This window comes from Galeopterus variegatus, unplaced genomic scaffold (genome assembly GCF_000696425.1).
Source record: "Galeopterus variegatus unplaced genomic scaffold, G_variegatus-3.0.2 Scaffold285, whole genome shotgun sequence".
NCBI lineage: Eukaryota > Metazoa > Chordata > Mammalia > Dermoptera > Cynocephalidae > Galeopterus > Galeopterus variegatus.
In genome coordinates this window covers 685,015-699,212 of record NW_007726396.1, presented here as the reverse complement: position 1 = coordinate 699,212, position 14,198 = coordinate 685,015, and positions in this window count along the sequence as shown.

The following is a 14,198-nucleotide window of genomic DNA, read 5'->3' as shown; positions in this document are numbered from 1 at the left end:
CAGATCCCTGTATAGGGATGGCCGGTTAGCTCACTTGGGAGAGAGTGGTGCTGACAACACCAAGCCAAGGGTAGCCCGTGGCTCACTCGGGAGAGTGTGGTGCTGATAACACCAAGGTCGCGGGTTCGGATCCCTGTATAGGGATGGCCGGTTAGCTCACTTGGGAGAGAGTGGTGCTGACAACACCAAGTCAAGGGTTAAGATCCCCTTACCGGTCATCTTTAAAGGAAAAAAAAAAAGAAAGAAAGAAATGTAGTGGGGGAGCTAAAAGAGGAACTAGAGGAGGGAGAAATTAACTTTGTTAAGGTATGGGGAAGGGGGAGAGTCAGAGAAGGTTCTCTGAAAGCTGGGATCATAGTTATGTAACAAGAGAATGGGGAAAGGCCCCCAAACATGAAGCGCATGATACACTTGGAATTGCAAGTTGGTGTCTTTGTACTAGATTATTGGCACAAAATGGAGCATCAGGCCAGAAAAGAGGGTTGGGACCATACGATCAAAGAGGCTACATTTCGGGCCGGCCCTGTGGCTCACTCGGGGCTACATTTCTCCATGCAGTAACAAGAGCTACTGACAGTTTCCGAGCAGCATCAGGCAATAACTCTGGTGGCGGTAAAAAGGCTACACTGAGACAGAGACCCGTCGAGGAGACCACTGTAATGTTTCAAGCAGACTATACTTAGGTCTTGGATTAAGGCAATGCAGTAGAGATGGAAAAGGGGCAGATCCAAGAAGCGTCCAGGATGATGGACTGACTGAGATGAGCAGGAGGGATAGGTGGCTTGAAGAGAATACCGAGGACTTTGAAAAATGATCACCCTTGGGCCGGCCCGATGGCGCACTGGAGAGTGCACTGCTTGGGAGCAGGGCGGAGCTCCCGCCGAGGGTTCGGATCCCATGTGGAGACCGGTTCCCGCTCACTGGCTGAGCGCAGTGTGGGTGCAACACCGAGGGTTGCAATCCCTTTGCCGGTCCCCGGTACGGGCATGACACCGAGGGTTGCGATCCCGTTACCAGTCAGTAAAAAAAACAAAAAGGAAAAAAAAAAAAAAAAAAGATCACCCTCTCTTGCAGGAATGAATGGCTTCATTGGAAAAGAAAATACACATTTTAAAAGAGACTATGAAGTTGAGGATTTGTGAGCCCAAATTTGTTATTTTCTTCGCATCTTACTACTGACAGTTGTAAGTTCGAAAGAGAGAAGGTCTGAGACATGAGGGGCAAGCCAGGAAGATGGTTTTGTTCTACTGAATTTGGATTTATGGGTCTTGCTTCTGTGTAGTTACATTATTAAAATGATAAACTTTTGGTCTGATATGGAGGGCATCTCACAGGATTGGGAAATAATAATTAACCCAGGAATTTACTAGATAAATGATAATTTCTTCATGGAGCCTGAAAAGAGAATAAGTAAGGGAAAAGGAGGAAAAGAGCCAGGCAAACCTGGGAATCCAGCCAGGCTGAAGAGTAACAGGCATGAGGTAGAAAAGAATAAGGGCGTGGGAGGTGCCTGGTAATTCACACGAGGAAACGGTTGGGAAGGAGGCCAGAAACAATGCTGAGGGCCTCGGATGTCTATGTACACACAAGGGGCATAGGTAACAAGCAAAGTAAACTTGAGATTATAACAGCAGCTGGTAAACATGATGATCTCATTGAAACCTTGTGGGAGGGGACCTGAGACTGCCATTCATTACGAAATTGAATCTATATCCTGCTTTAAAGAAGCATACCCATGAGGTGGGGAAGGAGACTGGTGTGTGTTGTAGAGGAACTGAGTGGAAATCCATTGACGAGCATAGCCGCAAATACAGAATTTAGGAGGAGAGGATCAGAACGTTAAAGCAACTACTACATACCATTTGGCCAGAGAGTAATAGGGAAAATATTAAATGTCAAATTTGTATAAAACATCCAAATAAAATCTTCTCAAAAATTTTAATGAGAGGGTTGGCTGGTTAGCTCAGTTGGTTAGAGCATGGTGTTGTAACACCAGGTCAAGGGTTTGGATCCCTCCACTGGCCAGATGCAAAAAAAAAAAAAAAAAGAGAGAGAGAGAGAGAGAGAAATATGAGTTTGATTTCATGAACATAACATTTTTATAACCATTTTTATGTTTGAAATGGCTGCATGTACTTCCTAACTAAATTTTTTTTGTGTGTGTGTGTGTGGCAGCTCACTGGTACAGGGATCAAACCCTGGACCTTGGTGCCATCAGCACCATACTCTAACCAACTGAGCTAACCGGCCAGCCCCCTAACCAAAATTTAAAAAACAATCTGCTGAAATTCTCAGTAGTCACCATCAATAAAATTTCTTTGTGTAAGTGAGTGACAAAAAAATTAAAACGTTTTTGTAACTATTGAACATATGTAGCAGTTGAGATATGGATAATCTAACAGTACTTACTTTTTTTTCACTGACAAATGTAATGTTGAAATTCATGTGACAAGGCAAACAGATTCTTTATGATGGGCAGACATACTTGTGTCTCGCCTGTGGGGACAGCCACTCAGCCAGATCAATAACCCCTTGTAGCCAAGGATCATGAGTCTGTCCAAAGGAGTCAGATCAAAGATTCAACAGTAGAAGTCTCTAGGAAGTGTCAGCCCAGAGGCATAGGGATGCTGTCGGTGTTTCCCTCTCTTGGAGCAATACTGCATCAGTACCTGGGGATATGGGTGTTATAGGTTAAATTGTGTCTCCCCCAGCCTCTTGCCCCAATTTATATGTTGAAGTCCTAGCTCTCAGTAGCTCAGAATGTGCCCTTATTTGGAAGTAAGGTCTTTGTAGATGCAATCAAGTTAAGATGAGGGCATACTGGTAAGGTGGGCCCTAATCCAATGACTAGTGTCCTTATAAGAAGAGGGAAATTTGGACATAGAAGGAGAAGGTGGACATCTGTATGTCAGGGAGAAAGGCCAGGAACAACAGATCCTTGCCTCACAGACCTCAGAAAGAACCAACCCAGAGAACCCCTTGAGTTTGGACTTCCAGCCTCCAGACCTGTGAGACAATACTGGAGTGTTACATAGGCTGCTCAGTCTGTGGTCCCTTGTAAGAGCAGCCCTAGCAAACTAATGACAACGGGACTAGAGTTCAGATCCTGAGAAGTGGAGAGGCACTGGCAGGGACCAGACAGTATGTTAGAGTAATGGCCAAGCCAAAACTTTAGCCCAAAGGGTAGGCTGAAAATGAAAAAGAGGAACCGAGACAATGCCTAGTGAATTTTGGGCAAACTCAGTGAAGTTAAAGCTAGATCTCAGGGGCTTCCGCAGGACTAACCTCCCAGACATAAAAGATATTGCATCAAACGTAGGGCAGCAGGAACCCAGGCAGGCCGGCTACTTCCATGCAGAGTGGCCCAGTGGCTGGGTCAGGTTGGCATGTGTGTGGAAGTCCCCAAGTACCTAGGATTGAGGGGTGTAGGTAAGGTAGTTATGTGAAATAAATTTTAAAATTTTGGCTCAAAATTAGGAAAATTTTCATTTTTCTCTGTAAAAGCACTTGAAATTTAAAGTATCTTAACAAAATTTATCATGCATTTCCTCTGTCTTTCTTCCTGTTTGTATATTTTAGAGAGTTGGATTCAGAAAGTGTACATGTAATTTGCATTCTGATTTTTTTTTTTTTTTTTTTTTTTTGGGGACAATGCCTAGTGAATTTTGGGCAAACTCAGTGAAGTTAAAGCTAGATCTCAGGGGCTTCCGCAGGACTAACCTCCCAGACATAAAAGATATTGCATCAAACGTAGGGCAGCAGGAACCCAGGCAGGCCGGCTACTTCCATGCAGAGTGGCCCAGTGGCTGGGTCAGGTTGGCATGTGTGTGGAAGTCCCCAAGTACCTAGGATTGAGGGGTGTAGGTAAGGTAGTTATGTGAAATAAATTTTAAAATTTTGGCTCAAAATTAGGAAAATTTTCATTTTTCTCTGTAAAAGCACTTGAAATTTAAAGTATCTTAACAAAATTTATCATGCATTTCCTCTGTCTTTCTTCCTGTTTGTATATTTTAGAGAGTTGGATTCAGAAAGTGTACATGTAATTTGCATTCTGATTTTTTTTTTTTTTTTTTTTGGTGGCTGGCTGGTACCAGGATCCTAATCCTTGACCTTGGTGTTATAACACTGAGCTGTAAACAACTCAACTATCCAGCCAGCCCCTTACCTTCTGTACTAAATAAAATTAGTACATTTTCCCATTTTGCTTCATGATTTCTCATAAATAGAAGCTTTAATGGTTGTCCAAACGTTATTAAAGCATAACTTCTAATGGTAAATCTGTGGAGTGGGTGAACCATAACAAATAATCCCGCGTTGTTGAATGTTAAAATTGTGGCTGGTTTCCATCCTATCATTCACTTAAAGTTTCCTTCCAGTACTGAGATTCTTTGATTCTATGTTTGGCAAGGGTAAATGCAAACCACTTCTCAAATTATCTTCTCCATCTCTAATTCTTCCTAAGAGCAGCCTTTGGAGATGTGCGGACATGTGTTACATTTAGTCAGATTTCTGTTTATTTCTTCTGAGTACCACTTACACAAAAATGATTTTAAGAAAATTCTATATAGTCGTCTATCCTAGGCAGTCTCTTTTTCTTCTTCTTTTTTTCCAGATATGCAGGAAAAAAATGCAAAGTTAGCACAAAGAATTCCTTATATATCCTTCACGCAGATTCCCCCAAAGCTAACATTTTACCTAACCACAATGCAATGATCAAAATTGGGAAATTAAATTCGATACAATACTATTATCAAATCTACAGACCTGATTCAGATTTTACCAGTTGTTCCACTGTGTCCTTTTTTTTGATCCAGAATCTATTGGGGAATGTATTAGTCTGTTTCTATTGCTTATAACAGAATACCTGAAACTGGGTAATTTATGGTGAGAACAGGCCAAGCAAGAGAGAGCTACCTTCTCACTTGCTCTCTTTTAAAGCCATCAGAACCACGCCGATTACTCCATGATCAATCCATTCGCCAGGGCACAGTTCTCACAATCTAATCACCTCTTAAAATCCCCACCTTTCAAATTCCGTAATTGGATTTCCCACACTCTTAACACTATCACAGTGGAGATGAAGTTTCCGATACATGAACATTTGGGGGACACATTTGACCTGCAGCAGGGGATTACATGTTGCATTAGCTGTCATGTCTCCTTAGTCTCCTTAAATCTAGAACTGTAAAAATCTTGTTTCTCACCATAATTTGATGGACTAATTTTATTTTATTTTTTATTTTTTATTTTTTTTGTCTTTTGTCTTTTTCCGTGTCCGGCAACGGATCGCAACCCTCAGTGTTGCCCCCATACCAGACCGGGGACCGGCAACGGGATTGCAACCGTCGGCTGTCTGATTTCTCCACTGCAAAGTTACTACTTTGTCTTTAGCGAGCATCGTAGAGACCTACTTTATGACTACGTAAAAATCTTGTTTCTCACCATAATTTGATGGACTAAATTTAGCTTTCATCGATGAGTATTCCCTACACCAATTATTACTGTGGTGTTTTCCAGAGAGTGGACTAATTTTAGCTTTCATCGATGAGTATTCCCTACACCAATTATTACTGTGGTGTTTTCCAGAGAGTGGTTTTCTAGTTTCATTATTCTTTTTATGTTTAATAGTTGTAATTTCTCTTGACAGGTTTTGTAGTTTTCCTCAACCTATATAGCCCTAGATGATCCTTTAGCTAAAGCAGAAGAAAATGTTAATCTTCCCACGTATTCTGTGCTGTTTCTATTATCAAAACACATGGGGACCATCAAAGGTCAAAGGTGAGCTGCCCAGCAAATGCATCAGATGAAGGAACATCTTTATGCATCTGCGTTAACTCCTGATTTTTCTGAGTCTTCCTCAGCTAATTATAGATCATTCTACCAAAGAATCAGAGACACTGTTTAGTATATTATTCATCCTTAAATCATCACTGTAAATAGAAAGGAGGTAGCAGTAGTCACTTCCATTCTGCAGATGAGAGAAATGAGACCCTGGGATGCAGATAAATGGCCCCTGACCAGACGAGGCCACAGCTGGGACTAGTTTCCATTGCCTGGAGGGTTTTAGTTCCTCATAGGACCTCTCTAAAAATTATATTACTTCTATTTGTATACGGATAACATAATATGTCTTCAAGAAAAGAAGTTTGCTTTTAAACAAAATCATTATCAACAGGACTACCATTTTTTGGGCTAATTATTATGACATTTATATCCATTATTATCCAATCTATTATTTGCAAAAAAAACCAACAATAATTACAAAAATTATTTTTACCTCAAGCTTAATTCCTTTTGTTTGTTTGGTTTTTGTTTTTGATGGATGGCTGGTATGGGGATTGAACCCTGAACCTTGGTATTATCAACACCACGCTCTAACCAACTGAGCTAAAGGGCCAGCCCTTAAACTAAATTCTCAATGACAACTTTAAATTCTAAGTACAGAGTCCTCCATTTATCCAGAATGGTTACGAGGTTCTGGTTAATCGAACATTGCTGTATATAGCAGGATCATCGTTCTCAAAGAATCCAAACACAGAGCTGAAGGAAAAATATTTACTTCTTTAAAATTATACAGTATTTCACATCAGCATGAACAATAACTCTCATTGCAGAGTTCCATTAAAAAAGGATGTAGATCAGCTGATTTTCTATAAATTTATCTTGTATGTTACCTTGTTTTCTTGTCACTTTTTTTCTCCTAAAATAGCATGTAGAAGAAAGAAATTTTAGATTATTTGGTGATGGTTTTTTGATGATTGGTGTCTTGGATTTTTAAAAGTTGCTAAGGGCTGGCTGGTTAACTCACTTGGTTAGAGTGTGGTGCTGATAATACCAAGGTCAAGGGTTCAGATCCCCATACCAGCCAGCTGCCAAAACAAAACAAAACTAAACTAAAAGTTACTAACGTGTGTATCTGTTGTTAAACTATATTCTTTTCCTTATGGTACCGGCTTAATGGGGACGGCAAGCATTCACATGATCAAGACTCATTCACACTTAAACACACGATCAAGACTCATTTTGAACTGAATGCCTCAGTGCAGCGACCCTTCGTGCTGGTGGTTGTTTTATTTTTAAGCCATTTGTGTTCCCAGTGTTTGTCCCTGTGCCTGGCACAAAGTAGGCACTGGATAAATATTTTCTGACTGACCCGCTGACCCACTGACAGCCAGACTGACTTCACACCCTGGGCGAGGGCCCAGCCTGGGCCTTCCTGAATTCCTGGAATTTTTTTTTTCTTATTTCAAAAAACAATACACGCTCATTATAGAAACTTGTAAAATAGAGAAAATCACACATACAAAAAAGAGAAAATAAAGTTCTTCCTATCTTACTAGCCATAGAAATGATTGTGATAAAGACCACATTTTCCCATTAAATATTCTTCAAAACATATTTTTAATGGCAATAGAATGATTCATTGTGAGGATGTGCCATATTTAACCATTCTCATGTCGTGGAATGTATAAATTCTTTACGATTTGTCACCATTAGGAATAATGTTGTAATGTTACACAATAAAGTCTCTGACTATTAAAGCTGATTATCAAGTTAATTTACAAAAAGATTATATCCATTTAAGTCCACTTGCTAGTGCCCCATATATTTTGAATGTGGACAGAGAAACTGAGGGTTTAGAAGCAACCCCTTTCCATGTAAAGTCTCTAGTGTGACAACAGTGAACTAACTTTTTCCTCCAGACTGAACCTTGGGCCCCTGTGAAGGGAAGGGTATGTATTACAGGTATGTATTGCAGGTGGGGAGATAATTTGGAAAACATGCCTTGAAACATGGACGTAAGCTTAGGAGACAGCATTAGCCAGAAAGCATTAACCCTTTCAAAAAATCTTGTGAGATAAAGCCAAGAGGCATTAGGATACACCATACTAGAACATACTTGTCCCAGGAATCTATACCCCAAATTGAGCTATTTATAACACAAAACAACTAATATCATTAAGCTGGTTGTTGTCACTTTATTCATGATCCCAAATTAAAAACTATTTTCTCCTTACAAAAAATAAAATCTTGTTAGTTAAAAGAAGCAAAGATTTGGGAGAGGAATCAGTCAAAAGGAGAAAGTCCTTAAAACAAAAAAAAAGCATTCACTTCTACTCTGAGGAATATATTTGTTTCATTCTGAAACAAAAACTTCATTTTCAATAAAAATATATGATAAAAGTCAAAATTTTCAAAAATTATTTGCCATTACCATAAAGAAAATTCCATCCTGGCATTTGTCTTTTTCTGCCACTGCAAATTCCACCACAGAGAGCGGTAGACCAGATGCCAGAATGGAAGCTTCGCCCAGGACCTAGTGTAGGTATCCTGTTTCCCTTCAGCCCCTAAGTACAGGACATACATATCTTTTTATTTAGTCAGCATTTAAAACGACTGTAAGCATTAACAAACATCTAAAGCAGTATTATTACAGCAGTAGAACAGCTTAACTATTTTAAATTTAACCCTTCATTGGGCAATTTATTTCCAGGCTTCCAGTCAGGCAAAGACTGTATCACTTGGAATCCTGTGGAAAGCTCCAGAGATAGAGCCCTGGGCTCGGAGCCAGTCACTCAGTAGGAAACCATTATTTTAGAAAGTGGGATTTTGGGAGTACCCTGTGAGATCGAAAGCAGTCTTTATGTGGGACAGTTTTACTGAGAAGCTTGAGTAATTGACCCTTTCTTTATTTTACTTTCATGTTGTCATTGTCATGCATCCAATTCCAGCTTATTTTCTAATCACAAGCCTATTTATTACCTTTTACAGCTTGATGGCTCATAAATGAACACTGTAACCACCATTAGTTAAAAACAGAAATAGAGGGCCGGCCCGTGGCTCACTCGGGAGAGTGCGGTGCTGGTTACACCAAGGCCCCGGGTTCAGATCCCATATAGGGATGACCGGTTGGCTCACTGGGTGAGCGTGGTGCTGACAACACCAAGTCAAGGGTTAAGATCCCCTTACCGGTCATCTTTTTAAAATAAAATAAAATAAAATAAAAACAGAGATAGAGAGTTGGGCAAATTTATTTTTATTAATATAAGGATAGTTGGGAAAGTCGTATTGATCCCATTTTCTTTGTATATTTCATCAGATATTCTCACGATTAACCTTGTGTATTAGTCCATTTTCTGTTGCTTATAACAGAATACCTGAAACTGGGTAATTTATAAAAAAACAAAATTTATTTCTTACAGTTTTGGAGGCTGGGAAATCCATGGTCCAGGGGGTGCATCCATTGAGGGCCTTCTGGGTGGGAACTCTCGACAGGGTCCTGTGGTGAAACAGGCAATCACAAGACAAGGGTGGCAAGAGCTCTTTAATGTGCTCATTTTCTCTCCTTATGAAGCCATGAGTGCCACTCCCATGACAACCCACTAAACCATTAATCCATCAACCTATGAATGGATCAGTCCATTCACCAGGGTGTAGTCCTCATGATTCAACCACCTCCCAACACTGCCATAGTCTACATTGTAAACTTGTTACAATGGGGATCAAGTTTCAATGAATTTTGGGGAGACATTCAATCTATAGCACCTTGAAAATTCTTAATGCATGATTGACTAATGACAAACCGTCAGAAAGTGGGTTCAAAGCCACCATAGTTTATTTCCAAAGCATGCTGGGAAGTTAGTGAGCAACAAAGTTACTTTGTCAGGGGACAAAGAATTATTTATATTTCTAGTGCCCTTATGTTTCTCTTCAACAAGGAAGTGGAGTTGAGAGGAAGAGAGAAGACGTGAAGACACATCTAAATGATGCAGGAAAAGATGCATGTTTCTCTTGATATTTACCCACAGAGAGTGGGTATCTATGGTCTGATGCTCTTGGAGGATGGGGGTAGATGTACTCTATGGCAGGGTGAGCACAACTAGAATCTTTCCATTTCTTTCCTCTGCTCCCCACATTTGTCTGCCTGCCCTGCTCATCTGGCTTCCTTAGCTCTGCCACATAATACCTTCGCACAGTGTCAGGCTGGGGACCATGGGGATAGATGGTTTAGTGGACATCGTTGGTCATCTATCCATTTCTCCCCTTCACTTATCTCAATGGACCCACATTTTTATTTTAGTTTACATCATCACCCATGTACTATGAGGGGAGAAGATCTCAACCTTAACTCTTGGTTCGCTTGAACCAGTCAGCCCATTCCATTCCCTACCTAAAATCATTGATTCAGGGATGGGCATATGATTTACAAAACCCAGTCAAGGTGAATCTCAGAACTCCTGCGTGTGGTCCTTTGACAGTGGTTTTTCCTCTCTTGCTCTGGATGCCAGGGTGTACAGGAGCCATCACAGTCCTTTTGTCCCCTGAGAAAAGCAACCTAAAGGTGTAGCCAAGAAGTGGAAGAGGCACATGCAAGGGAAAGGCAGAGAAACAGAGAGGGTCTCCTCTAGACTTCCAGTTACATGACACATGAGTGTCCTTACATTCAACCCGGTTAGAAAGGATTTTCTAGGGGCTGGCCTGTGGCTCACTCAGGAGAGTGTGGTGCTGACAACACCAAGTCAAGGGTTAAGATCCCCTTACTGGTCATCTTTAAAAAAAAAGAAAAAAAAAAAAAAGAAAGGATTTTCTGTGTTTTAGAACCAAAAACATTCTAACCTTTTACAGAGGGTTAGAGGTATCTCTATATACCCATCTCTGGGGGCCAAGTCTTCTCTCTGACACGATGCTGTGAATGGTTGTCAATTGCACACTTACCTACAATGTAGTTTAAATGTATATTGGACCGAAGCCATGTTGGGACCTAAACCCCTGGGCTGCAGGAAGTGTTAAAAGACACAGTTTTTTTCTTAGCATGCATTTCTCTGAGTTCCCTTTTCCCCCATGGTTATTTGATATTTTGAACCTTGGTTGCAGGGCAAGATGACATTATTTACAGAAATGTAAAATTGTTTTCCAGTCAGCTTGGAGCTGCAGGCTTGCAATGATACACACAAGGAAACCTGAGAAACCAAGGAAGACATCAATAAAGCTATGCTGGTTCCACCCCTCCAGCAGGACCCTAAAATAACATCAAGGATGGGAACAGAAAGCAACCTTGGCAAGACCTTGCACCTGTCTCCTTGCATGGAGCACCCACAGTTCACATCCACCTCCCTCCTGCTTTCACTTCCTATGTTCCATTCCCTCAATCCCCTCTTTTACTTATTCTTAAAATTAATAAATTTATTATTTTTATTATTTTTTTTACATTCAAAGATGTTGTTGTAGAGCAGTGAGAGGGGGCATGTGGGGGGGTAGGGAAATGGAGGTGGAGGTGGAGGTGAGGAGGCGGTGCTGGCCCACAGCCAGCTCCTTCACGGGCCTGCTTGTGTGCTTGCAGAGGGCGGGGGGCAAGGGGAATGGATGAGACCTATGGGCTCCCCCTACTCCAGCTTGGGAGCCTGGGGGGTTTCTGGTGGTGGCTTGGTCATCACCAGGCTGGATGAGAATGTCAGGGGGTGTGGCTGAGGCCCTTGAATCCCCTACCCTGGCTCAAGAGCCTGGGGGGCTTTTGGCTTTTAGGTTTTATAGGCGTTCTTTGGTGGTGTTAGATCTTTACTGGTTAATATGAGAACTTTGTCTCTGATCTGTGGGTGTTTTGTTTTTTCTTTCTCTACTGTGTTGGATTATTAGCTGCCCCCACCACTTAAATTCTGCACTGAAACTAATCTGTTGTCCTTTGGTTACTTCTAAAATGGGTGAACTTCCTGTGGGAACCAGCACTTGAGCCCTGTGGTTGAGCTAAATTGCTGCTTTGCTGCTGATTCCCTGGGGAAGGCTTTTTGTGCAGCTCAGGTTTTAATGACTGACTTTATAGGACTTCCAGGTTTAGAGAAATCCAATGCACCTGAGTTGTGTAGAAACACTGGTCTGGGCCTGAGTCTTTTCATCAAACTGCACGCCATGCAATTCTATGTTCCTGACCAGTCTCCTCTGAGTGGTCCTTCACTGATAGGGGTGCAGATCAGCTGTTCTTGCTGTGCCCCAGGGTTCTCCCAGTGGGCCCGTCTCCCCCACTGCCCATGTTGCAAACACTTTCTGTGGGATGGGCTGTATGCCGGTCCCCTGTGATGACTCACTGGCCTCTGAGTGGCTCCTTTTTTCAGTTGTTGTGGCTCCTTGCTCCTTTGTGGGTCCATGGGAACCCTATTTGTGGTCTTGCTGGCCTGGGAGCCACCAAGGCCCTCTTCTCCCCTGAAGCCTCCATGCAACTTCATCTGAAGGGCACAGCTGTGGCTTTTGCCAGCTCCTGCTCCATGCACTCAGCAGCTCCAGCCTGGATGTGGCTGGGGATCAAAATGGTCAGAGCAGTTTTTTCCTTCTCTCATCATGGCTTCTCCCACCTTCATGAACTCCATAGGTCTCTCTTCCTCTTCCCCTGAGTTCTAGCAGCCCCAGCTTGGCTGTTGTTGCTTTTTAATAGTTGTAAATTAGTTGATTTGTAGGAGAGATGATGCTGGGGACCGTCTATTCCACCATCTTGACTGGAAGTCTCATTGCTTTTTGAATAGATGTAAATTGGTCAATCCTGGGAGAGAGTAACTCTGGGGACCATCTGTTCTGCCATCTTGCTTCAGAAGTCAATCCCCTCTTTAAAAACCCTTCAGTAAATCTGAGTTGGGGAGATGGCTTTGGTCTGGCCACTCTCCTTCATGTTTACTGAAGAAATTGGTTAGTCTAACATCTCTCCTTAGGTCACTGATATTCCTGAATAAAACTGACTTCCATTTTCACCAACATTTGGCTTTTGGTTATTTGTTTTTGTTTGGGGCAGGTAGACAGACTTGGGCCTGATAATATATACACTTGCAGTGAACAGTAGTAGAAAATAGTACTGTTCAAGCATGCAATAATGTGTCATGGGTGGAGGAGAGAAGGGTGGTATTTGGGGCTTTAACCATTGTTTCTATGGGACAATTTGTTCCAAGTTCCAAATGAACTTTTGGGGACTCTCTGGGTCTCAGGTTTCTTATGAGGGTGTAATATTAGATGCAGTTTTAAAAATCTTCTAGCTTTAACATTCTATGATTCTTTGTTACTGGTTCATTTTATTTTATTTTATTATTATTTTTTTTTAAAAGATGACCGGTAAGGGGATCTTAACCCTTGACTTGGTGTTGTCAGCACCATGCTCAGCCAGTGAGCGAACCGGCCATCCCTATATAGGATCCGAACCCGTGGCCTTGGTGTTGTCAGCACCGCACTCTCCCGAGTGAGCCACAGGGCCGGCCCAATTACTGGTTCATTTTAAGTAAGTAAAAGCGAATCCCTGTAATAGGGCAATATTCTTAATAATATGGCATTTGAAGATCATTCATACCTCATTCAACAAGCTGTATCTTGTTTGTTTTCACAGCAGTTGAGGATTTATCATCATTATTTTAATCATTTTTGAAATTCTAGCATAGCACTCACATCTTGCCACTAAATACTTATACACAGAATACTTTATTTGTTACAGCAATCTCATTTTTTTTTTGATTTGTCAGTTTTATGGAAATGTGAGAGAGCCAAGTAGGCTCACATTTCTAGCATTTTTTTTTTTTTGATTTGTCAGTTTTATGGAAATGTGAGAGAGCCAAGTAGGCTCACATTTCTAAGCAAAAGCAAGTAGTAAATTCCTCCTTCTCCACCCATGGGTTAGTCAACACAGGGACTTTTTCTAAGAATAGAGATTTTGGCCATCTTTAGATGTTTTCAACATAAAAATACAGTTTGTAATACTTTTGTTTCAATATTCAAGGTATAGATTCAAAAACAAGTGATCTGGCAAACACAGACAGTGTTTTGAAATAAAAAGATTCATATTGGAAGTCATAATGAGGCAAAATCTACTTTACCTATAGGTGTGGCAGGTGATTGCCTACCTGGTAGGAATTAAATGTTACTAAGAGACTCTTTCCAAAAACTCTCTCACCCTAGACTGCCAATGAGTCTGAGATTCCACCAGTCACTCCTTTAAGAAGCCATATGTTTTAGTCCGTTTTGTGTTGCTATAACAGATATACCTGAGACTGGGTAATTTATAAAGGAAAGAGGTTTATTTGGCTTATAATTCTGGGACAGCTGCATCTGGCACGGGCCTCAGGCTGCTTCTACTCATGGCAGAAAGTTGCAGGCAGCCGGCGGGTACAAGCAGGTCACATGGCGAGAGGAAGCAAGAGGGAGAGAGAGAAGGTGCCAGGGTCTTTTTAAGC